Genomic DNA, 26,003 nt, shown 5'->3' on the forward strand with positions numbered 1-26,003 from the left:
GCCCAGAAGGTAGGTGGGAGTGGAGGATGGCTGCACCTCCGTTCACCAAGAGTAACAAGAGGAATGTCGTACCTTGTCAGTCTTGCAGGTCCCGAGTGTCCTTGGGGTTGCTGGAAAGCAGAACGTGTTCTTAAGCCCCAGGAATCTGCGAGAGCGCTGTCTTTTTAAATATCCAAAATAGTCAAGCCACTTTTTAAACCTTCAAAATGGCAGCGTACTCCAGACCGGCAAAAGTCTACAGCTCAGCCCACCTTTCTCTTCACCTTCTCTGTTTGTTCCCCAGCCACTGTGCACAGTGCTCCGTGCAGTCCCTGGCTAGCAGGGTGATTTTTAGGTTAATTCTTAGGTCCTACCACCAATGGGTAATCTCCAAGCTGTCTGTGCCGTCAGGATCGCTCAGGATCACTGCCAGACTGCAGCGCCGTCTGTCTCCTTTTTTGGTATTTTCACGCAAATTCTTCTGCTAGTTGGGGTTTAATCCACTTGTATATCCTTCCCTTCAAGGCTAAGGGGTCCAGGATTATTTTCTGTGTCTGTGTTAATTGGTTTCCCTTTTCTTTGTTCAAGAGGGTCTGTGTAGTCTTTCTGCCTAGTCTGCCATCTTGCTGGATCCTCACTGTATATTTTTGATGTTTACATTTGAACTAAGATTTTTTGGACTATGCGGTACTCTTTGAATATGCTTAAAAAGCATTGAATTGTACAGTTTAAATGGGTGAATTTTATGATATGAATTATATTTTAATAAAGCTGTAAAAAAATGGCACTGTTTGAAAACTATAAAGAAAAGCAAGGAAATAATTAATACAAAAGTCTAGGATAATGGTTACCTTTGGTGGAGGAGAAATTGTGAAAGGGAGTCTTCAGATGTGTTTTTCTTGATATAGGTGATACAGTTTTTTCTTGTTATGGGTGATAGGGTTCCAGAAGGATTTGCTTTATTATTATGTATGTAGTCTTCTGTAAATACATATTGTAAAAAACATCCAAAGAAGACATGAATTTCCAGTCTGATGGGTTAGGAAAATGAAAAAATATATTGAAATCAGTGCAGTTTATAAAGTTAAAGGGCATTGTATGGTATAGTCTCGATTTTCTAGGTTTTTAATGATTAGGAAGATGTTAACATGGAAAATGTAAGTGCTGCTTCTTGAGATCTGGAAGTTTTAGAGCAGTGATTACTTATCTATGTATTTATGTTACTATGAATTGTTATTCTTTGGAAAGCTAGAGGGTATCATCTCTTTATTAATATGGTTTTCAAGTCTGAGAGGCCAGTGAATAGTTTTGAAAATTGGTTAAGGTGCTTATCTCTATCACTTTCACTATATATTTTTGATTTTTACATTTGAAATAAAATTTCTTAGACTATACTGAAAAATAGATTTTTTTACAGATTCTTTGACACCTCCATAGCAAATATTTGTGTCTTGTTAATCTGAGATACCAAAACATTCTCTTCATCTGAAACATATTGGAAAATACCCTGATCCACTCTATTTGCATGGAGTCACTTTTTACTTGAATGTTTATCATAGCTCTTTTTATTCTCTTTGTAATGAGGAAGCAGTTGCCCAAGGAAACAAAGTTATGCAGTCTTTCTGCCTGGAGCTGTAGTTTTCCCAAAGCTAGGAAATGAATGTGAAGGTTTTTACAGAAGTTTAAAAACAGAGAGTGTCTTATCTTGTACCATTTGTATATAAATACTAGAATTTTTTTTCTTGCTGCTGTTATGTAGACTTCTAGCATCTTTTCTTTGAGTAAAATATGTACAGAGTGGTTTTTGAATGAGACGATTTAACTCCTAAGCTAAAAGGAGCCCCCAAACAGGTTATTTATACATGAGTTAAATTTAAAATATCTATATTACTTATAGTGCCGCCGAACTATTTGTTAAATTTCAGAGATACGTTTGTTTTATACACACACACAAAAACACACACTCACTCACTCATTGGTTTTATGAGATTCTTAGGATTTTATGAGTCGAGTGAAATTTCACTGTTTATATTTCTCTGTTTAAGACATTTTTTGATAAGTTTTGTAAACACATGGTTTGTTAATTGTTGTGTCTGTTAATCTTTCCATTAAATTTTCAGTAAACATTTTAAGTGCCTACTGTGTCTTTCATGCCCTGAAGTAATCTTGACTATTCAGAAGTAAATAAAAGATAGGCACAGTATTGTAGGAAAGACAGATATGAAAAATAATTACGATATAGTATGATAAATGGTCAAATAAAATTACGAGGTTTGTATGTACAGGATGGGAGTTCTGGTGACAGGCATTTGACTGCTAACCAGAAAGCTCGTGGTTCAAACCCACCAGCCACTTCTGAGTAGGAAGATTGAGCAATCTACTTCCGTAGAGATACCACCTCAGAAACTCAAGGAGGGGTTGCTATGAGTTGGATCCAACTCGATGGCAGTGAGTTTGGTTTGTTTTTTGGTACATACAAGATGAATTTGAGGCACAAAAGAAGTGGTGATGAAGTTGGCTTGAGCATATAAATGGACATTTTATAAGAAATGACCAAAAGCTTTACTTTGAAGATAATTAGGAGTTGGCTAGACAGACAAGGAAAATTGGCAAGAAAATGTTTGAACTGAAGGAAGAACAAACACATGCAAAGGAATGGAAGAAAGAAGTAGTTTGATTTGCTTGGGTAATAGAGATCCATATTTGAATGGCAATCAAATGTAATACAGAAATTATTGAACAATTTCATTAATATCACATGCTAACAAAATTTTATTGATGATAATAAAAAGAGTCTATAACTGTTCATTGACAGGGCACTGCCAGAAGTTTAAGCTGGATTCAGAAGAGGGTGTGAAATGACAGATATAATTGCTTGTCAGATGGATCTTGGCCGAAAGTAGACAATACCAGAAAGACATTTACCTATGTTTTATTGGCTGTGCAGAGGGATTCTGCTGCGTCAATCGTAATAAATTATAGATAATATTAAGAAGAATGGGAATTCCAGAACACTTAATTATACTCGTGTGGTATCTGTATATGGATAAGGAAAGAGGCAGTCTTTCAAACATTATTGCATTACCACTAACACCAAATACCAGGCTACAGATAAATATATAGACAACTGAGACAATCAGATGGGGGTCTGCAAACAGGAATATACTCTAGACCAATGATAGATACAGCTGAGAATAATCTTGCACAGATACTAGTGATACAGAATAACCACAATCATTACAGAAGCAACAGAAGACAGACTTGGAACAGTCCCTCAAAGATAGCCAGACACCTTGGGAGAGAGAACCCCAGATCTGCTGACTCAGGACTGTAGTATTGGGGGACACAAGGCTTAGTTGGCATAACATAATACGTAAAAATCTTGTTCTCCAGCCTACTTTGGTGAGTATCCACTGGGGTCTTAAAAGCTTTTGGGCAGCCATCTAAGATGCAGCTAATGGTCTCCTTTCATTGGACGTGAAGAAGAATGAAGAAAACCAAGGACATTTGGAAACAATCAGCCCTAGGATATGCTCGAGACCAGAAGAACCAGATGGTGCCTGGCTGCCAATGCCAAACACTTGGGAAGGGAACAAAACTAGAGATACTGGATAGAGTGGGAGGAAAAACATGGAACAAAATTCAAAAACACCATAACGACCAGAATTACCTGTTGGATGGAGTCTGGTGGGACCCCCAAGACTATGCTCTGGGATATGCTTCGGGCCTGGGATAAAACTCACTCTCAAGGGCTGGCTCTCAGCCCGACAATAGTAAGACTTACATGCAAAACACCCAATGCAGGGGTGGAGATACACCCCTTGGAGCAGTTGGCCATGGGGCACTAGAGAGGCAACATTCACACAGAGTAAAAGGTGGATAGACAGGATTGCATAACTAAGAAGGGCTGGAGATGGGGGAGAGTCACTGAGAAGGAAGAGGAGGAGAGCAGACTAGGGTTGGGGATAGTAATTGGGGAATGAAACCAAATGTACACGAACTGTTGAATGTAAAACAAATTCTGCTCTGTACATTTGTACCCAAAGCACAATTAAAAAAAAGTCATCACAAACAGAACAGGGGCATACTGTATGAATTGGAAAAGGTGTGTGGCAGGGTTATAACTTTTCACCTTACTTGCTCAAATCTATATGCTGAACATATAATCTAAGATGCTGGACAACATGAAGAACATTGCATCAGGATTTGAGGAAGATTCATTAATAACCTGTGATATGGGAGTGACATAGTTTTGCTTACTGAAAATGTGGAAAACTTGAAGCACTTACTGATGAAGGTCAGATACCACAGCCTTTCATTTGGATTACACCTGAATATGAAGAAAACAAAAATCCTCACAACTGGATGGACAAACTACATCATGATAAATGAAGAAGAAATAGAAGTTATCATTGATTTTATTCTACTTGGATCAACAATCAGTGCCTGTGGAAACAGTAGTTAAGAGGTAAATGACATATGGCATTGGGTAGATCCTCCTACAAAAGACCTCTGTCAAAGTGCAAACAGGAGTCTGTTAAAAATCCAGTAATGAGGTTTATTGAAGGAATAAAAGTGATTCAAATTGGAGAAAGTACAAAGTCATGCATAAACTGAGCTAAATGCTCCAGGAAAAGGAGTATTTTCACAGGGTTTAAGTACAGAAAATTCAGGAACTTACAAAGAAAAATTCTGATCAGTTGATATTTACAAAATCATGCTTCAGTGGTGACCAATTAAAAGACACCTTTAGCATTTCTTCTGAGAACCAGTTGTACAGGGAAGGGAGTGTATAGACAAGTTTTATGGAACAGTTGATGGTTAACTGCATTCCTGACCCTTGCCCTTACTTGCTAAGGGCAGTTAAAATTTTTCAAAAGTCCAGCTGCAGATATGAAGCAGAAGTAAGGCTAAAGAGAAAAATGGAGACCAAAGTAAAATGCAATCTAAACTGGATCCAGATCAACCAGTTTAGTTATGCCTGCTGCCTTAGATTTTGTGGTTTGCTTATACATTCCTCTATTTTGATCTAATCACTGCTAGGGAGCAATGATCACACTTACCCACATAGGAGTAACCTTTCTTTTTCAAGGAGTTCAGTTGGAAATTCTGGAGTTTTATGTTATCATTCAATTACGTTAATGCTGTTAGATGCTGTTGAGTTGGTTCCGACTTGTGGTGACCCTGTGTACAACAGAACGAAACGCTGCCCGGTCCTGTGCCAGCCTCACAATTCTTGGTGTACCTGAACCCAACATTGCAGCACTGTGTCAGTCCATCTTGATGAGGGTCTTTCTCTTTCTCTGACCCTCCATTTTACCAAGTATGATATCCTTCTCCAGGGAATGGTCCCTTCTGACAGCATAACCAAAGAAGGTGAGACAAGTGTAGCCATTCTCACTTCCAAGGAGCATTCTGGTTGCACTTCCTCCAGGACTGATTTGTTAGATCTTTTGGCAATCTGTGATACATTCAGTATTCCTCACCAACACCACAACTCAAAAGCATCAACTCTTCTTCAGTGTTCGTTATTCATGTCTAGCTCTCTCATGCATGTGTTGTTGTTGTTAGGTGCCGTCGAGTCATCTCCGACTCGTAGTGACCCTGTGTACAGCAGAATGAAACACTGCCCAGTCCTGTACCAGCTCCATGATCCTTGCTGTACCTGAGCCCGTCATTGCAGTCACTGTATCAGTCCTTCTTGTTAAGAGCCTTTCCTTTTTTTGTTGACCCTCCACTTTAGCAAGCATGATACCCTTCTGATAGCATGACCAAAGTAGGTGAGATGAAATCTGACCATTCTCACCTCCGAGGAACATTCTGGCTGCATTTCTTCCAGGAAACATTTGTTTGTTCTTTTAGCAGTCCATGATACTTTAACCATTCTTTGCCAACACCACAACTCAAAAGCATCGACTCTTCTTCTCATGCATATGAGGTGATTGAAAATACCATGGCTTGGGTTACTTGCACCTTAGTCTTCACAGAGACATCTTTGCTCTTTAGCACTTGAAAGACGTCTTTAGCAGCAGATTTGCCAAGTGCAGTACATCGTTGGATGTCTTGACTGTTGTTTCCATTGGTGTTGATTGTGGAACCAAATAATATGAAATGTTTGACACCTTCAGTCATTTCTCCATTTATTATGATGCTGCTTATTGGCCCAGTTGTGAGGATTTTCGTTTTCTTTATGTTGAGATGTAATCCATACTGCAGACTGTAGTCTTTAATCTTCATCAGTAAATGCTTTAAGTCATCCTTACTTTCAGCAAGCAAAGTTGTGTTATCTTCATATCTCAGATTGTTAACGAATCTTCCTCCAATCCTGATGATGTGTTCTTCTTCATATAGTCCAGCTTCTCAGATTATTTGCTCTGCATACAGATGGAATAAGTATGATGAAAGGATACAACACACTCATTTCCTGATTTTAAGCCATGCAGTATTCCATTGTTCTGTTCAGATGACAGTTAAGTGTTCTCGAATTCTCATTCTTCTCAATGTTATCCATAATTTGTTATGATACACAGTTGAATGCTTTTGCATAGTCAATAAAACACAAGTAGACATGTTTCTGGTGTTCTTTGCTTTGAGCCAAGATTCATTTGACATCAGCAGTGATATCTCTCGTTCCATGTCCTCTTCTGAATCCAGCTTGCACTTCTGGAAGTTCTTTGTCAATATACTGCTGCAAACTTTTTTCAAATATCTTCAGTAATATTTTACTTGAGTGTGGTATTAATGATATTGTTTGATAATTTACACATTCTGTGGGATCACCTTTCTTTGGAATGGGTACAAATACAGATCTCTTCCAGTCAGTTGGCCAGGTAGCTGCCTTCCAAATCTTTTGGCATAGTCGAGTGAGTGAAACAGCTCCCCTCCCACTTCCTCCCCATAGTTAGCTCTTCCCTGTCTCCTTCCCTCCCATGTACTCCTGTCCCCTGAGCTGTCTCCCTGTGTGTACACAGCCCTTCTGTTCTCCTGTGATTTCTCTTTCCGAGTAGTCTATTTACCTAATGTCAGTGTTCAGCTGATATGCTTGTCTTTTGTTTGGCTGGAAGCCACAAGAGAGGGTTCAATTCCAGACCTGAAGGGCAGCTAGGGGCCATAGTCTTATGGGTTCCATCAGGCTCTATCAGACCAGAAACTTGGTCACCCCCCCCCTTTTTTTAAAATGATTTTGAGCTTTGTTCCACATTGTTCTCCCACTCTAGCCAGGATCTCCTACATAGATCCTCCTCTCAGTGGTTGATAGTGATAGCCGGGCACCATCTAGTTCTTCTGCTCTCATAGTTGTATAGGCTGAGGATTGCATGGTGTTCCAGTTGCTTGGACTGATTGTTTCCATGCATCTTTGATTTTCTTCATTCTTCTTTGCTCTGGACGAGGCGAGACCCATCATTGCATCTAGGTGGCCGCTTGCAAGCTTTTAAGATCCTAGTTGCTACTTGCCATAGTAGAACAGTGTTTTGTGTAGTATGTTATGCCAGTTGAGATTGATGTGCCCTGGGACTATGGTCCTGAGCCCACAGGTCCAACTACTCACTGCCTCTGGGTAGCTGGCTGTGGCCAAGAAGTGACTACAACTTGTCCCTTGTCAGCTCCACTATATACCTGGGAATTCTTACAGAACATACTGATACACTTGTGTAGAAGGATTGTCAGCCAACCCTATACATAGTCTTGGGCACAGTCCCCCCTGCATAGACATACCTAATAGTTTAGCCTGTCTACCCATCTGTCCACCCATATATTCATATTTGCCTTCACTGACAACACAGTACTGTATGTGCAGAAGGGTTCATCTTTGTTGTCTGTACCACCCATGTACCTCTCTATGTCTTGCTCTTCCTCAATGCCACCATGTTGATCACTCACATTTGGAACATTGCCCTTCTCTTCACCCAAATCAATACTTGTCTCTACCTATTTAACAGTGTTCCCTCCCCTCCCCTCCCATCCCTGGTAACCAACAAAGAAAATTGCCTTGCATATATAAACCTTTCCTCGACTTTTTACAATAATGGACTAATAAGAATATTTATCCTTTTGTGATTGACTTATTTCACTCAGCATAATGTCTTCCAAGTTCATCTACATTATGCGGTATTGCAGATTCTATTTTATTCTTTAGGGTTGCATAGTATTCCATTGTGTGTATGTGCCATAGTTTGGTTATCCATTCTTCAGTTGATGGACATCTAGGTTGTTTCCGTCTTTTGGCTCTTGTAATTAGTGCTGCAGTGAACAGGGGTGTGCATATATCTGTTCTTGTCCTGGCTCTCACTTATATAATACCTAGTAATGAAATGGCTGGGTCAAATGGTATTTGTAATTCCCACTTTTTAAGGAATTGCCATACTGCTTTCCACAGTGGTTGTATCATTTTACAGTCCCACCAGCAGTGTATGAGAGTCCCAATCTCTCCACATCCTCACCAGCATTTCTTATTTTCTGTCTTACTGAAATTTGCTACTAGTGCTGGGGCATGATGGTATCTCATTGTTTTGATTTGCATCTTTCTAATGGCTAATGATTGTGAGCATTTTTTCATATGTTGTTGGCTGCCTGAATATCCTCTTTGGTGAAGTGTCTGTTCATGTCTTCTGCCCATTTTTAAATTGGATTATTTGTCTTTTTGTTGTTGAAGTGTTGGAGTTTTCTGTAAATTCTAGACAAAAGCTCCTTGTTAGATATGTTATTGCAGAATATTTTTTTCCCAATCTGTAGGTTCTCTTTTGACCCTTTTGGACAAGTCTTTGAAAGCACATAAAAATTAAATTTTCAGAAGGTCCCATTCATCTAGTTTATCTTCTGCTGTTTGTACATTCTGGGTTATGCTTGATAGTCTCTTTATGCCATGTATTGTTGTCGTTGTTGTTGTTATGTGCCGTCGAGTCAGACCCGACTCATAGCGACCCCTCCTTGGGTTTCTGAGGCAGTATCACTACGGAAGTAGATTTGCCCCTTCTTCCTTCCGAGGAGTGGCTGGTGGGTTTGAACCGCCAGGCTTCTGGTTAGCAGTCAAGTGCCTTAGGCACTAAGCTACCAGAGCTCCTATGTATTAGAGCCCCTAAATTTGCCCCTAGTTTTTCCTTGAAGAATTTTATAGTTTTTGGTTTCACATTTAAGTCTTTGATCCATCTGGAGGTAGTTTTTGTGTGTGGTGTGAGATACAGATCTTGTTTCATTTTCTGCAAATGGATATCCAGTTTTGCCAGCACCATTTGTTAAACAGACAGTCTTTTCCCCACTTAATGGATTTTGGCCCTTTGTCAAAGAGAGCTGAGCATAGGTCTACAAATCTATTTCTGGGTTCTCAGTTCTATTCCATTGGTCTCTGTGTGTGTCGTTATACCAATACCAGGCAGTTTTAACTACTGTGGCTATATAGTAGGTTTTGAGACCCAGCAGTGTGAGACCTCCTACTTTCTTCTTCTTCAGTAGTGCTTTGCTTATCCGAGGTCTCTTTCCTTTCCATGTAAAGTTAGTGATTGGTTTTTCCATATCCATAAAGAACGTTGATGGGATGTGGATTGGGATTGCATTGAATGTATAGATTGCTTTGGGTAGAACTGACATTTTCACAATGTTCAATCTTCCTATCCACGAGCATGGGATGTTCTTCCATTTATGTAGATCTCTTATAGTTTCTTGAAGTAGTCTTTCATAGTCTTCTTTGTACAGGTCTTTTGTGTCCCTGTTAAGATTTATCCCCAAGTATTTTGTTTTTTTTGGTGGCTATTGTACATGGTGGTGGCATAGTGCCTAAGGCATTTGACTGCTAACCAGATGGCTGGTGGTTCAAACCCACCAGCCACTCCTCGGAAGGAAGGTTGGGCAATTTACTTCCATAGTGATTCTGCCTCGGAAACCCAAAGGAGGAGTTGCTAGGAGTTGAATCTGACTTGATGGCAGTGAGTTTGGTTTGGTTTTGGTATTGTAAATGGTATTGATTTCCTTATTTCTTTTTCAGCAATCTCTTTGCTGGTGTTGAGGAATCCAGCTGATTTTTGGATGTTTATCTTGTATTCTGCCACGATGCTAAATCTCTCAATTAGTTCCAGTAGATTTTTGACTGAATCTCTTGGGTTTTCTAGGTATAGGATCATATCGTCAGCAAATAGGAATAGTTGACTTCTTCCTTACCAATTTGGATGCCTTTGATTTCCCTTTCTTGCCTTAGTGCACTGGCTAGGACTTCCAATACAGTGTTCAATAGAAGTGGTGATAGAGGACATCCTTGTCTGGTTCCTGTTTGCAAGGGGAGTGGTTTCAGTCTCTCTCTATTGAGTATAATGATGGCTATTGGTTTTGCATAGCTCTGGTAGCATAGTGGCTAAGGCACTTGACTGCTAACCAGAAGGCTGGTGGCTCAAACCCACCAGCCACTCCTCGGAAGGAAGGTTGGGCAGTCCTACTTCCGTAGTGATACTGCCTCGGAAACCCAAGGGGGGATCCCTATGAGTCAGGGCTGACTCGAGGGCACATAACAACAACAACAACAGTTGGTTTTGCATAGATAACATTTATTATGTTGAAGAATGTCCCTTCTATTCCTATTTTGCTGAGAGTTTTGATCAGGAATGGGTGTTGGATTTTATCAGATGCCTTTTCTGCATTGATTGATACGGTCATGTGGTTCTTCTCCTTTGTTTTATTTATGTGGTGGGTGATGTTGATTGTTTTTCTAATGTTGAACCATCCTTGCATACCTGATGAACCCCACTTGGTCATAATGAATCATTTTCTTTTTCTTTTTCTTTCTTTTTTTTTTTTTAAATTAGGATTTGGGTGAAGATTTACAGAGTAAATTCACTATGAATCATTTTCTTGATATGTTGTTGGAGTCTATTGGCTAGGATTTTGTTGAAGATTTTTACATCTGTATTCATGAGGGATATTGGTCTGTAGTTTTCCTTTTGAGTGATGTCTTTTCCTGATTTTTGTATCAAGGTTATGCTTGCTTCTTAAAATGAGTTAGGGAGGATTCCATCCTTTTGTATGTTTTGGAATAGTTTGAGTAAAATAGGTATCAATTCTTCTCTCAATGTTTGGTAGAATTCTCTGGTGAAACCATCTGGGCCACGACTTTTTTTTTGTTGGTAATTTCTTGATGACCTGTTCAATTTCTTCTTTTGTTACGGATCTGTTCAACTTTTCCACAGCAGTCTGTGTTAGTTTAGATAGGTGGTATGTTTCTAGAAATCTGTCCATTTCTTCCAGATTTTCAAATTTGTTGGAGTACAGTTCTTTATAGTATCCTGGTATTATCCTCTATTTCAGTTGGTTCTGTTGTGTTATCGCCTGTTCGTTTCTTACTTGTGTTATTTGTATTCTCTTTTCTTTTGTTAAATTTTCAGTGCTTTGTCAATTTTATTAATGTTTTCATAAAGCCAACTTCTAGTCTTGTTGATTTTTTTGTATCATCTTTCTGTTTTCTGTTTCATTGATTTCTGCTCAAATCTTCGTTATTTCCTTTCTTCAGGTTACTGTAGGCTTTTCTTTTTCTAATTGTTGGAGATGTTGGTTTAAAGTGTTGATTTTGTTTCTTCTTTTTTGATGTGTGTATTTATTGCTGTAAATTGGCCCCTGATCACTGCTTTTGTTATGTCCCAAAGAGTTTGGTATTTTGTGTTTTCATTCTCATTTGATTCAAGGAATTTTTAAATTTCATTTTTTATTTATTCTCTTACCCAGTCATTCTTAAAGGAGGGTGTTGATTGGTTTCCATGTGTTTGTTCTTTTTCCGTTGATCTCTCTATTGTTGATTTCTAATTTGATAGCATTGTGATCTGAGAAAATGCTTTGGAGTATTTCAGTGTTTTTAAATTTATTAAGGCTTGCTTTATGGCCTAACATATGGTCTATCCTGGAGAATGTTCCATGTGCACTGGAAAAGAATGTATATTGTGCTGTTGTTGGGTGAAGTGCTCTGTAGATGTCTTAAAGGTCAAGTTGGGGGATTGTATTGTTTAGCAATTCTGCATCTTTATTGAATTTCTTTACATTGTTCTGTGTTTCATTGAAAGTGGTGTATTAAAGTCTTCCACATACTGGAGTCATGTATTTGCCTTTTCAACTCTTTTGAAGTCTGATTTATGTATTTGGGGGTTCTTTCTTTGGGTCCAGAGATACTTATTATGGTGATATCTTCTTGTTCAAGTGATCCATTGATCATTATATAATGTCCTTCATTGTCTCACATGGTGGTTTTTGTCTTAAAGTCAATTTGATCAGAAATTAATATTGCCACTCCTGCTCTTGTTTGGTTGCCATTTGCTTGATACATCTTTTTCCAACCTTTGATTTTTAGTCTCTTTTTGTCTTTGTCTCTAAGATGTGTCTCTTGTAGACAGCACATTGATGTGTTTTGTTTTCTTATCTAGTCTGCAACTCTGTCTCTTGAATGTTGTGTTTAATCCATTGTCATTCAGTGTAATTATCGACAAGTATGAATTGGTTGCTGTCATTTTGTTATGTGTTTTTTCTTGGTGTACCTGGTTTCTTTGTTCCATCTAATTTTCTGTGCTGAGCTCATTATGTTTATGAATCGTTATCATTTCTTTTGTTGCTGTTTTTTTCGTATTTGCTAAATATTTGTGCTTGTCCTGTTTTTTATTGTGATGTGAAGATTTAACATTTTCCTTTGAGGTTATCCTATGATTTATATAATTTTCTCCCCAAGTTTAGAACAGTCCATTCTACCTTGTAACTCTCTTGACTTTGTCACCATTTAGAAGTTCTGCAACTACACTATTTTCCCCCTCTTTTTGGTATGTAATTGTCCTCTTTTGCCAATTGATATCTTTGGTTTCCTGTTTACAATCTTGTAAGCTTCTTTTACTTTGGATATGTCCATAGCTGTGTTGGTTTCTGGGTTATGTCATCTTGTGTATTAATGGTTAGTTGTTGTTTGCTATTTCTGGTTCTCTGTTCAAAGGACTCCCTTTAATATCTCTTTTAAGGTTGGTCTGGTTTTAAAAAATTCCCTTAATTTTTGCTTATCTGGAAATGTCCTAATTTCACCATCATATTTGAGGGACAGTTTTGCCAGTTATATAATTCTTGGTTAGAAATTTTTCTCTTTCAGGGTTTTATGTATACCATCCCATTGCTTTATTGCTTACATGGTTTCTGCTGAGAAATCAGAGTTCATTCTTATTGGTTGCTCTTTTTAAGTGATTTTTGTTTTTCCTATGCTGCTTTCAGGATTCCACCTTTGTCTTTGGTTTTGATGAGTTTGATGATGATGTGTCTTGGTGATTTTCTTTTGGGGTCTGTCCTCTTTGAGGTTCGTTGGACTTATTGAATGGATATATTCTCATCTTTCATCATATCAGGGAAGTTATCTTCTAACAAATCTTGGACAGTTTTCTCAGTGGTTTTATTTGTCTCTTCTTGTTCTAGAATTCCAGTTGTTGTTATGTGCTATCGAGTTGGACCTGAATTATAGTGACCCTTCGTTGGGTTTCTTAGGCGGTTTCACTACAGAAGTAGATTTCCCAACTTTCCTTCTGGGGAGTGGCTGGTGGATTTGAACCACCAGCCTTCTGGTTAGCAGTCAAGTGCCTTAGATATTACACTACCAGAGCTCCTTCCTTTTGTTGGTATTCTACATGAACCTTAGGCTTTCTTCATTTTGTTTTGATCTTTTTTTCTGATTGATCCCTTTTCAAAGAAGTATTCAGGTATTTGTCTTCAATCTCATTAATTCTGTCTTTCATTCATTTGATTCTACTCCTTTGCCGTTTCAATGTGTTACCTATTTCTGAAAATTTAGTATTAATCTTTTGGATTTCTATCTTTAGATTTTGTATCATTTCTAATTTTTCATTTATTTTGTTATTTTGTTTTTGTATTTTCTTCCAAAATTGTTCTAAGGTTTTCTCTGTGTTTTCCTTGATCTCTCAATCCTTTGAAGATACCTAAATATATTTATTTTGAATTCCTTATCAGGGAGTTCCAATGCTGCTTCTTCCTCAGGGATATGCTCTGGGTCTGTATCCTCCTCCCTTGTTTCTGTAACTTTAGCTTGGATATATTCTGGGTCTGTATCCTCCTCCCTTGTTTCTATCACTTCAGCTTGCTTCTTTTTGTGGATTGTGGTGGTCTGTTGTCTCTGAGACATTGTGACATTGTTCTATTTAGATCTCTGTTAACTGTGAAGAGCAGTTAAAGGTGAGTCAGGCTCTTCTTGGTGGTTGTTTATCATTGGCCAGTTGGTGGAGAAGGAGGTGGTAGCTCTCAGTAAGTGAAGCTGCGGGAGGTGTGGGTGTAGTTCTGTTGTATGGGGACTGTTGCTGTCTCTCACTCAGTTAGACAAAAATAACAATTGAATAACCATCAAGAAAGTAAAAGCAAATGGACAAAAAACACACCATGTAATCACTCAGGAACAATAACTACAAAAAGAAAAAAGGAAACAAAACCCAGCATTATCAGGGGAGAGGGCAGTAAGAGAAAAAAGGTAGAGTAGGAGAATAATGAAGAAAAATTGAAAAAGAAAAACAAGGATTGGGGTTAACCATGAGAAAGGAAAAAATGGGAACCAGAACAGGGATGAGAGAAAAAGCTGAAAACTGGAACCTGGGAAGGGAAGAATAAAGAATAATAATAAGAACAATAATAAGTATAATAATAATTTTAAAACACAAAACAAACTGAAAAAAAAAAAAGGGGGAGTGGGGGAAATCTGGGCAAGGTGGGGCAGGGCAACCAGGCTCTGTCTGAGCACACAGACTGGGATTGAATTTCTGCTGGCCCAGAAGGTGGGTGGGAGTGAGGGATGGCCACACCTCCATTCACCAAGAGGGTGTGAGGTGTTAAAAGTAACAGGGGGATTATTGCACCTTTCTAGTCGTTGGTGTCCAGAATATCCTTGTGGTTCCCATCAAGTGGAGCTTATTATTAAGTCCCTGGAATCTGGGAGAACACTGTTGCTTTAAATACCTAAAACGGTGAACTGCTTGTATACATTCAGTAAGGCTGTGTCCTCTGGACAGGCCAAAGTCCACAGCTCAGTCTGCCTTCCTCTTCACTGCTTTCCCTTTTATTCATCAGCCACCAGTGCAGTCCTCCGTGTAGCCCCTGGCTATCAGGGCCAAGTTTTAGGTTAATTCTTAGGGTCTAACACGCCTTGGCAATATCCAAGCTGGCTGTGCCGTCAGGATCTCCAACACACCACAGCTCCGTATGTCCCCCTTTTTTGGTGTTACCATTGCAAGTTCTTCTGCTAGTTAGAGTTTAGTCCACTTCTGTATCCTTCTCTTCAAAGCTCAGGGCTCCAGGATTATCTTCTGTATCTGTGTTAATTGGTTCCCCTTTTCTTTGTTGCAGAGGGTCTATGCAGTCTGCCTGCCTATTCTGTCACCTTACTGGAATTCTTCCGTTGCTGTCTTTTTAATAACCTTTTGCTTTCTTCATGGATGATATTCTTGATGTCATCCCACAATTCTGGTTTTTAGTCATTGGTGTTCAATGCGTCAAATCTGTGTTTAGATGGTCTCTAAATTCAGATGGGATATAATAAAGGTCATGTTTTGGTTACCTAGTGCTGCTCTGACAAGAATATACCACAAATGGGATGGCCTTAACAAACAGGAGTTTATTCTCTTAAGTTTAGAGGCTTTAGATCCAAGTTCAAAGTGCCAGGCTCTAGAGGCTGTGTGAAAGCCCCTCAACCTTGGGGTCCAGCTCTGCCTCTTGCTCCTAGCCCACTGGAGCTAGAGGCGTTTCTTCACTCAGACAGCTGCTGGATGCTGAGGCTGAGAAGCCCCACAGTTGACAAGGAAAAAGACACTGTCCCGATGTTACCAAACCACACGGCAGGCCATTAACTTAAGTCCATTGTAAGTCCCAAGGCAGGCTGCTGAGGAACAACACAGCTACATGCAGGGTCCAAGCATGCCATAGGCTCAAGACTATTCCCCAAGACTTCTGCCTATATATAGGAAGCAGACCACATTCCCTAAGGCTCAGCTGCTCATAGTAGATTCCACCATGGAGTTGATTGCCAGTCTCATCATGGGGAATACTACATCCAGCTGCCCAGCCACTCAGCCAGGCCCAGCCAAGTTGACACAGACTGAGGTACCACAGTTCCACCTCTTGTCAACTTGGTGTCTGTACAGATCTCTCTCACTGGGTGGCCTCAGTCCCCTAGTTCCTCTAAGTGGCAACCTCACCCCCTTGGCCTGGCAGGTCCTGTTCCTCTACTTCTTGGGCATGGTAGCCCCGCCCCCTCACTCTTGGGCAGTGGCTATGGCTCCACCCCACTGGCTCACATGAACGAGCAGCCCCACACTCCAGAACCAAGTTGGTAAGGCTTGGCTCTTTGAAACCTAGGGAGCTCTGGTCGTTCTATCCCCAAAGGCCATGGTCCTGCCCTTTCAGGCTGAGGCAGCTCTGCTTCCATTTCCTTGGTCTCTCCGCTTCTGCCGAGTAATGCCTAAGGCAACCCACTCCGCTGGAAAACCCTGCCTAGAAAGCACTCTGCTTTCTTGCTTTGTGGGCCGGCCAACCTGCTATTCTATCTCATGCCGGTCTTTTTTTAACCAATTAATGCCCGAAGGCAACTCACTCTGCCAGTAAGCTGCCAAAGGCATCAAGCTTTCTCCTCTGTGGGCTGGTAAGGCTGTCGCTGTCTCGTGCCGGTTCTCTCGGCTCTGCTACTGCTGTCTCTCATGCCAGTCTCTGGGCTCTACTCCTGTTTTCTCTTATGCTGGTCTCTTGCTCTGCTCCTGCTGTCTGTCATGCCATCTGCTGGGGTCTCTCTGCCAGGGTCTTGGGTCAAAGGATGCCCTCTGCTCCTGTTTCCACATTTTAGGTATCTGTCAGAGCAGCACCCCACTCTCAGTACCATATTCTGTTCTGGTTACCTAGTGCTAGTCTGACAAGAATATACCACAAATGGGATGGCCTTAACAAACAAGAGTTTATTGTCTTACAGTTTAGAGGCTTTAGATCCAAGTTCAGAGTGCCAGGTTCTAGAGGCTGGATGAAAACCCCTCAACCTTGGGGTCAAGCTCTGCCTCCTGCTTCCGGTCCACTGGAGCTAGAGGTGTTTCTTCACTCAGACAGTTGCTGCCTGCTGAGGCTGAGAAGCCCCACGGTTGACAAGGAAAAAGGCACAGTCCTGATGTTACCAAACCACACAGCAGGCCATTAAGTCCATTGTAAGTCCCAAGGTCGGCAGAGCATAACAGGCTGCTGAGCAACGACACGGCTACACGCAGGGTCCAAGCATACCATAGGCTCAAGACTATTCCTCAAGGCTTCTGCTTATATATAGGAAGTAGACCACATTCCCTAAGGCTACTCAGCTGCTCATAATAGATTCCATCATGGAGTTGATTACCAGTCTCATCATGGGGAATACTATATCCAGCTGCCTAACCACTCAGCCAGGCCCGCTCAACTCAACACACACTGAACTACCACAGGTCATATTTTAGCTCTGGTGGACTTTTGTTTTGATTGTCTTTAGTTTCATTCAATTAAGTGATTGCTAAGTGTGTTACACCTTTACTTTGTCATGCTATTAGGCCTCATTTTCAGGGTAAGCTGGCTGTTACCAGGATTAGTGTTGCAAACAGGGCCACATTAGAAGACCACTTTGGCTTTGTAAAAAGGGCCAACTCTTGAAGTGAATTCAGTTTACTCTGAAAGTTTGGCTTTTTCAAATTAAATACTTTTTTTGCATAGCATTGGGAATTGCAGTGTAGTTACTTATATATTAATTAAGTATTTCATGACATATTTGATTTTACATACAAAGATTATTATAATGATTAAGATAATTATTTCAGTTTGTTATAGGGAGTGTAACCAGGAGTCAACACTTTGTCTAATCAGCTATAAAAATGGCATGATGGGTGCATTATCTGACTGCCTCTGACTTTATCAGGGAAAGGGGAATCATTATTAGCATTAACAGCCCAAGACTGATTCCTTTGGGGCAGAGAACAGACATACCTCCTCTCTCCAACCTTTTTACCAATTATGACACCAACTGTCCCTCCCACGGTATGCTCTACTTCTTTGCCTGGTTAGAGAATTCATTGCACTGGCCACACAGAACTCATAGACACCATACTCACAATTACAGATTTATTAGGGAACCAACAGATTAAAATTCAGGTTCAGGAACTCTGAGGATACAGTCCTTGCATCAGGACAGCTTCTTCTCAGCTCTGTCTACAGGCACGTCTCTCTCTGTCCCTCAGCCCCTCAGCCCCTTGGCCTGGCCTTTGTCTTACTTAGGCAAGTGTTAGAAAGTTCTTTTAGCTTTATGTGCCAAGAGGCACCCCACTCTGCCAGTAAGCCTAGGCATGAATATGCTCAGCTTGAGCTTTCTGGGTCAGCAAACCTTTTGCCCAAAGATACTTAGCTTTCTTGCTCCATGGGCTGAGAAGCCCACTGTGCCATTTCTTGTTGGTCTCTTGCTAGTCTCCTGGTTCTGCTGCCTCTGCTGCTGCTGTTCCTTGCTGCCTCTGCTTTTATAGCTCTCTCTCTCTCTCATTCATTCTCTCTCTCTCTCTCTCTCTCTCTCTTTTTCTCTCTGTCTTCTGGGTTGAAGAGGTTCTCGGTGAAGGGATCCTGGGTCCGAAGGAATGTGCTTGGCTCCTGACTCCTGTTCTTAGTGGTCCAGAGGTACCCCTCTCTGCTCTGGGATTGACTCTCTTTTCAGCCTAGTGGGATGGCAAAACTGACCAGTGCCCTTGTTAGGGTTTCATTCACCTTGTTTGCATAATCCCCCCTAACAGGGGTGCTTTGTACCTTATTTTGCATTATTCACAAGCTATCCTATCTCCTTGGTTGGCCATAAATATTGCATTTACATAACCCTACCCAATATTTTGGTGGTGTTACAAGATCATGGCTAGAAAGCAATCCATTGCGCCATACCAGCTAAAAATATAAAAAAGATGAGTCAGTCTTTGGTGTATATGCAGCCAGGTGGCCTTCTAGAGAATTTTCTGGGTATCTTGTTCTATTTCTCTGGTGGTATTTACCCAAGTGTAACAAGAGGTGTTAGCAATAATGCATACTGTCCCTTTGTGGTAGTTAAACTTGTGTGTCAGCTTGGCTGTAATTTTGCAACTGTCTGCCATTTTACCTGCTGATATTGGGTTTGTCAGCCTCAGCAGCCAGCAGCTGTGTCAGTTAGGAGACACCTTCAGCTTGCTTCAGGGGGCATAGAACAAGAGACAGAGCTGAAGCCCAAGATGGAGCAGACTCCCCAGTCCCTAGAGCTGACACTCTGAATTTAGACTTCTAGCCTCCCTAACTGTAAGAGAATAAATTCTTATTTGTTAAAGCCATCCACTTGTGATATTTCTGTTATAATAGTAGAAAACTAAGACATCCTTGTTGAGCTAAAATAAAATTGAGGCCTGTTCTGTTATCTAATACTACTTAGCAAGAGACTCTGTCATAGTTCTTTTTTCATGTACCTCAACAACAACTACATCTCACAAAACCACAAATTATATGTTACCAACATAAACACAGCAACATTCATCTGTTAAGGGATAAACTGCTCCTTGGGAGATTAACAGGAAATGTGATGTTAATCTTGTTCATAAAATCATAGCTCAAACTTCAGATACTTCTCTAGTTATGGTCTTTACAAATCAACTCTGATAATTTCCTTTAATGCAAGGGCAAACTATCTCAGTAACTGCTAACACTATGCTGACTAAAAGTAGTAGTGTAGGGTAGAGATTTTTCTCATCTCCTAATTCTTCTTTTTGATGTTTTTAACATTTCTTTTCTGGTCTCAGTTTTATGTTCCTGTCATACATCTTATTTTTTCACTTGGTTAATTGAGAGAGACAGACACAGAGAGAGAGTGTGTGTATGCAAAGGGATAGCATAACAACTAGTCCAAATCTGCAAGTAATAAAACAAATCATTGGATAATTCAGGAGAAAGGAAAATAGTTTCTTATATCCAGAATAAACCAAACCAAAAACCAAAACTCAGTGCTGTCAAGTCAAATCTGACTCACAGGTGACCCCTTCCTGGATTTCTGAGGCCGTATCTCTACAAAAGTAGATTGCCTAATCTTCCTTCTGAGGAGTGGCTGGTGGGTTTGAACCACCAGCCTTCTGGTTAGCAGTCAAATGCCTTAGGCACTATGCCACCAGAGCTCCTAGTTCATTCCTTCAGAGTTTAATTCATTCTTCTGGGTGGAGACCTCATCTCTTATTTTAAAATACTATTTTTTCCAGTTGGAAAGTGTCTTGGGGAAAGTAATTTTGCTATCTTGATGTCTCTTAGAAGCTTCTGGATGTCAGTCAAAATAGGCATCCATTTATTTTATTTTTTTACATAGTGATTTAATTTTAGTCAGTCTAACATATTATAAAGACAATTGCTGTTCCTATTCTAGCCTTAAAGGTCTATGAAACATGGAGTTTGACTTTACAGTAGAGCCATTTGCTTGTCTAAATGATCTCTGTTACTAGTTTCTATAAATTGAGGTCATTTAATCTTTTTTGTTCTTTGTCAGTGGGAGTTGTGAACTGATGATGATGATTAATGAAAGTAGCCCTTTTTGCCATTGGAGATGTAGCTGAAATAATCTCTAATTACCATTTCTCTAGCCATTGCTTTCCAGTCTTTCTCACATCTTAAAGCACATCAAAAAGAATAATATTTGTAGGGCATGATGAGGAAGTGAAGGCCTTGAGGTCAGAGGCACTGGTCAGGGGTCTGATGGCCCAGCTTGCTACTGGCTCCCAGGTGAAAAAAAAATCCCTATCTCGGCACACCTGTAGGTCGTTTGCATTGTGTTGCACATCCCTAGGGAAGTGTTTGGGAGGTGCTGATCTAGGCTAAAGGTCCCCAGCTTTAAAGTCTTTTGATGTTAACTCATTTTTAGTGTGACATGATTTAATATTCTGAGAAACAGATTTCTTAAAAAGAGGTTTTTTTTTTTTTTTCCATGTTTTCACCTCTTATTAACCACTCCAGTCTGAATTTAGCTTCCAATATGCTGCTGAAACATTTTTCGATCACCATGATCTCAGAGCTGTTCAGTAATGAGAAGCATTTTTCAGTGCTTATTTTATTTGACTTCTTAGTCATATTCAACCAAGTTGAGCATGACTTCCTATCTTGGTTTCTGGGATGGGGCATACCCCTGGATTTTCTCCCACTGGCTGGATGCCTCTTGATCTTTTCTAGAGTGTTTTCAGATGGAATTTCCGTAGGGTTTGAGCCTAGACCCTCTTCTCTGTGTGACCATTAAATATGGATCTTTTTCAGGTAGACCTAGACCCTTATCTTCTTGATTTCTAGTCTTTTAGGTGATCCCCTCCCACTTCCATAGTTTCAGTATGCAAGAGTGCCTAGATTCTTTTCTTGAGCTCAGATCTCTGCTGAGCTCTACCATGGTTCTTTATCTGGACTCTTTTCTGCTAGTTGATCTCTGTATTCTGTGTCACATCACAACATTTTTTTTTTTTTTTTTTTGCTATTCTCTTAACATACCAAAACCAGACTCACTGCTGTCAAGTCGATTTTGACTCCTAGCGACCCCTCCTTGGGTTTCCAAGGCAGTATCTCTATGGAAATAGATTGCCCAGTCTTCCTTCTGAGGAGTGGCTGGTGGGTTTGAACTGCCAGCCTTCTGGTTAGCAGTCAAGTGCCTAAATCACTATGTAAGAGAAAATTTTTACATAGTGATTTAATTTTTGTCACTGTAACATATTGTAAAGACAGCAAAGCTGCCTACCTGATGTCTCCATTGGAGGATATGACAACCTCCTCCTACTTAGCATGTCTGAAGTAGGACCAACAATTTCCCTTTCCTTGCCTTCTCCATCTCAGTAAAGGGCACCTGAGCCTCCCAGGTGCTCAAAACAATTCTTTGAGGTCATTAAAAAAAAAAAATTAAACCTTTTATTTTAGAAGAGGAAAGTTACAAAAATATTACAGAGTTCCTGTGCACTCTGCACCCATTTCTCTGTTAGCATCACTAACTAATGAACCAATATTGATATGTTATTAACTGATGTCCATTTTTCATTCAGATTTCCTTAGTTTATACCTCATATCCTTTATTTTGTATCCCATCCAGAACACCACACTTCATTTGGTTATCATATCTCTGTAGGTTTTTCTTGGCTGTGATAGTTTCTCAGACTTCCCTTTTGATAACTGACAGTTTTGAGGAGGACTTGCCAGTTATTTTGTAGATTTCCCTTCAGTTTGGGTTTGTCTGATGTTTTTCTCATGATTAGACTGCGACTATGGGTTTCGGTGAGAAGACCACAGGGATGAAGTGCCATTCTCATCACATCATATGAAGGGTACATGTTATCTGTCAACATGCCTTATTACTGTTGTTACTCACCTTGGTCACCTGGGTGAGGTAGTGCTTGTCAGATTCCTCTGCTATAAAGTTGCTCTTTTTTTCCCCTTTGGGATCATTTTTGGCTCCTCCCCCCTCTTTACTCTCTATGGAATCCAAACTAATTCCTATCAGTTCTACTCCCAAATAATGTTCCTATAAATGAGTAGTGGCTCATTTATAGCCACTACTCTAGATCCTCAACAAGATAAGATTGATATAGTGGCTGCGATGATGGGTTCAAGCATGGTTAACGATTGTGAGGGTGGTATAAGACCAAGCAGCATTTTGTTGTGTTGTACGTAGCGTTGCTATGAGTCAAAACTGATGGCACTTAACTAAGAACTCTAGTCTCAGCACCACCACCTGTGCCCAGACTACTTCATTAATGCTTCTGTCTGTGTCCCTGCTTATACTTTTGCTCACTTCCAGCCCATTTTCTGAGAAGTCAGAGTGATTTTTTTTTAATTTTTTAAAATTTTTATTGTGTTTTAGGTGAAAGTTTACAGAGCAAGTTCATTTTCCATATAGCATTTCATACATATTTTGTTTCATGATATTGACTACAATTCCTTACAATATAACAGGTCTCTTCCTACTTCCTTCCTTCTCATAGTTACCTCTTCCTTGTGTCCTTCCCTCCCATATGTAATTTGCACCCCCCCAGCTGTCTCTCTGTGCACACACTGCCCTTCTGTTCTTCCAGTATTGATTGCTCCAGTGTATCTACCTGATGTAAATGTTCACTCCTTATGCCTGTCTGTAGTTTGTCTGGAAGCCACACGAGTGAGTTCAGTTCCAGACCTGAAGGGTAACTAGGGGCCATAGTCTAGGGGATCTCACCTAGGCTCTATCAGACCAGTAAACCTGGGCAATTTTTTTTATAAATGATTTTGAGTTTTGTTCCACATCATTCTCGCACTTCATCCAGGATCTCCTGCACTGACCTCTTTCCAAATGGCTGACAGTGGTAGCCAGGCATCTTCTAGTTCTGATCTGTTAATATAGGTTGAGGATTGCATGGTCTCCTAGTCCTTTGGACTAAGTGTTTCCATGTATCTTTGTTTTTCTTCATTTTTCTTTGCTCTGGACAAGGAGGGGGGACCCATCTTTGCATATAAATGGCCACTTGCAAGCTTTTAAGACCTCAGTTGCTATTCACCAGAAAAGGATGTAGAACAGTGTTTTTCTGTAGTATGTTATGTCAGTTGAGCTTGATGCCCCCTGCGACCATGGTCCTAAGCCCACAGGTCCAACTACTTGCTCCCTCCAGGTACCTGGCTGTGGCCAAGAAGCCACCATAGCCTTGCCCTTTGTCAGGTCTACTGTATACAGAAACATTCTTAGAGCATGTATAAATATGCATGTAGAAACATTGTCTGCCACAGAGTGATCTTTTAAAAATGGTACCCCAATTTTCAGACCTCTGAAGGGCTTCCCATTGTCCTTAGATACTCCCCTCAACATTTGTAACAGTTTACAAGCCCTGTGGAATCTTGTCCTCATCACCTCTTCAACACCCTGTCATGCCCCCTTCCCCTTGTTCTCTGTTCCCACCACTAGTTTTTTCTACTGAGTTCTTTTTAGCACTCTCAACTCCTTCTTGCCACAATGCCTTTGTATGTGTAGTTTCTTCTGCTTATAGTGATGGGCACCCTCTTTACCTAACCCACTGTGTCATCCCTCAGATCTCTGCATACATGCTGTTCCCTCAGGGACTGCTTTCCCAGTCCCTCTCTGTTGTGTTGTTATGTGCTGTCGAGTCGGCCCTGACTCATAGCGACCCCTCCTTGGGTTTCAGAGGCAGTACTAAGGAAGTAGATTGCCCAGCCTTCCTTCTGAGGAGTGGCTGGTGGGTTTGAACCGCCAGCCTTCTGGTTAGCAGTCAAGTGCTTTAGCACAAAACTACCAGAGCTCCCAAACCCTCTCTAGAGTTGATGATTTCTGTAGTATCCTATACTTCTTCTTCTTCTTTTTTTTTTTTTTTCCGTGGAAAGACTTTATTACGTGGGATGGGCTGTAGCAGACACAAAGGGTCAGGGCTGGCTCAGTCCTTCTTGGCAGTGACCTTCCTCATGGCAGCCAGGACATTGCTCAGTTCTTCTCGTTTCCTCTTGGCGCGAATGTGTGTCCCCACCTGCTTCTTGATGAATTTGAGGGCCCGCTTGTCCTTGGAGACCTTGAGCAGCTCCATGGTGAGCCGCTCGTAGGGCGCAAAACCGCACGAACTTGGTGTGTTTGGTGAGGCGCCTGCAGCAGTGACTATGCCTCGGCTTGCTCACGTTCTTGGTCACTTTGTGGCCCTTGTTGAGTCCCACGGCCATAGGATAGCGCACAGCTATGGCTGCTAAACGTCAATGGCCACTGTGGCAGAAGGCCTACACTTCTTTAAATACATGGTGCTTGGTATGATTTGTTCTGTGTCTCAATCCTTTCCTTGATTGCTGAGGTAGACAAGGGCCGGGATTTCTCTCTCTGCTCATTGCTGTATCCCAATCACTTAGTACAGAGCCTGCCTTAGACTAGATGCTCAGTAAATATTTGTTGAATGAATGAATTTTGTCTTCTAATTAATTTATGACTAAGACTGCAGAATGGAAATCAACTACTCTTCTTTTTTTTTTAACACGCAAATATACAAGTAAGTCCTTGAATTCATTTATTTTATTCCATTGATTTAAATTTCACATGCATTCTTTAAATGCTTTGTGTAAGGGGCTGTGGTAGGCGTGTTGTGAGTCTGGAAGTATATATTCAACCTATGCTACCTTCAAGGACCCTTATTCATTCTTCATTCAGCAAACTTGGTTGGAGCCTCATTGTGTCCTGCACTGTGCTGAACACAGGATGCAATGATCAGTTATGCCTGGCATCATCCCTACCAAATCTATTGCTGTTGAGTCATTGTAACCCTATAGGGTAGAGTGGAAGTGCCCTACAGGTTGTAATCTTTATAAAAGCAGATTGCCAGGCCTTTCTCCTGCTGAGCAGCTGGTGGGCTCAAACTACCAATCTCTTGTATAGCAGCCGAGGACTTAAACACTGCACCACCAGGGCTTCTTGTCCCTACCTACACCCATTGCTGAGGAGTTGATTCTGACTCATAGCAATACTATATGACAGAGTAGAACTGCCCAATAGGGTTCTCTAGGCTGTAATATTTACACAGCTTTCTCCTGTGGAACAGCTGGTGGGTTCGAACTGCTGATCTTTCAGTTAACAGCTGAGCACTTAACCACTGCACCACCAGGGCTCCTTCATCTCTGTCTGTTGTTGCTGTTGTTGTTATGTGCCATTGAATTGGACCTGACTCAGAGCAACTCCTTCTTGGGTTTCCAAGGCAGTATCACTATGGAAGTAGATTGCCCAACCTTCTTTTGGAGGAGTGGCTGGTGGGTTTGAACCACCTGCCAGCCTTCTGGTTAGCAGTCAAGTGCCTTAGGCATTACGCTACCAGAGCTCCTATCTCTATCTGTTATTGTTTTGTTGTTGTTATTTGCCGTGGAGTTGGACCCGACTCATAGCGACCCGTCCTTGGGTTTCCGAGGCAGTATCACTACGGAGCTCTGGTAGCATAGTGCCTAAGGCACTTGACTGCTCACCAGAAGGCTGGCGGTTCAAACCCACCAGCCACTCCTCGGAAGGAAGATTGGGCAAT

General features: G+C 40.8%; 1 protein-coding gene across 1 annotated transcript in view; it reads left to right on the forward strand.

Annotated features, from left to right (window-relative positions):
* The window catches only part of CAMTA1 (calmodulin binding transcription activator 1), a 1,273,846-nt gene that overhangs the window by 61,641 nt on the left and 1,186,202 nt on the right, over window positions 1–26,003 (forward strand). The gene's annotated exons all lie outside the window — the stretch shown is intronic.

Source organism: Orycteropus afer, unplaced genomic scaffold (genome assembly GCF_000298275.1).
Source record: "Orycteropus afer afer isolate SDZICR_OR568_19922 unplaced genomic scaffold, OryAfe1.0 scaffold00094, whole genome shotgun sequence".
NCBI lineage: Eukaryota > Metazoa > Chordata > Mammalia > Tubulidentata > Orycteropodidae > Orycteropus > Orycteropus afer.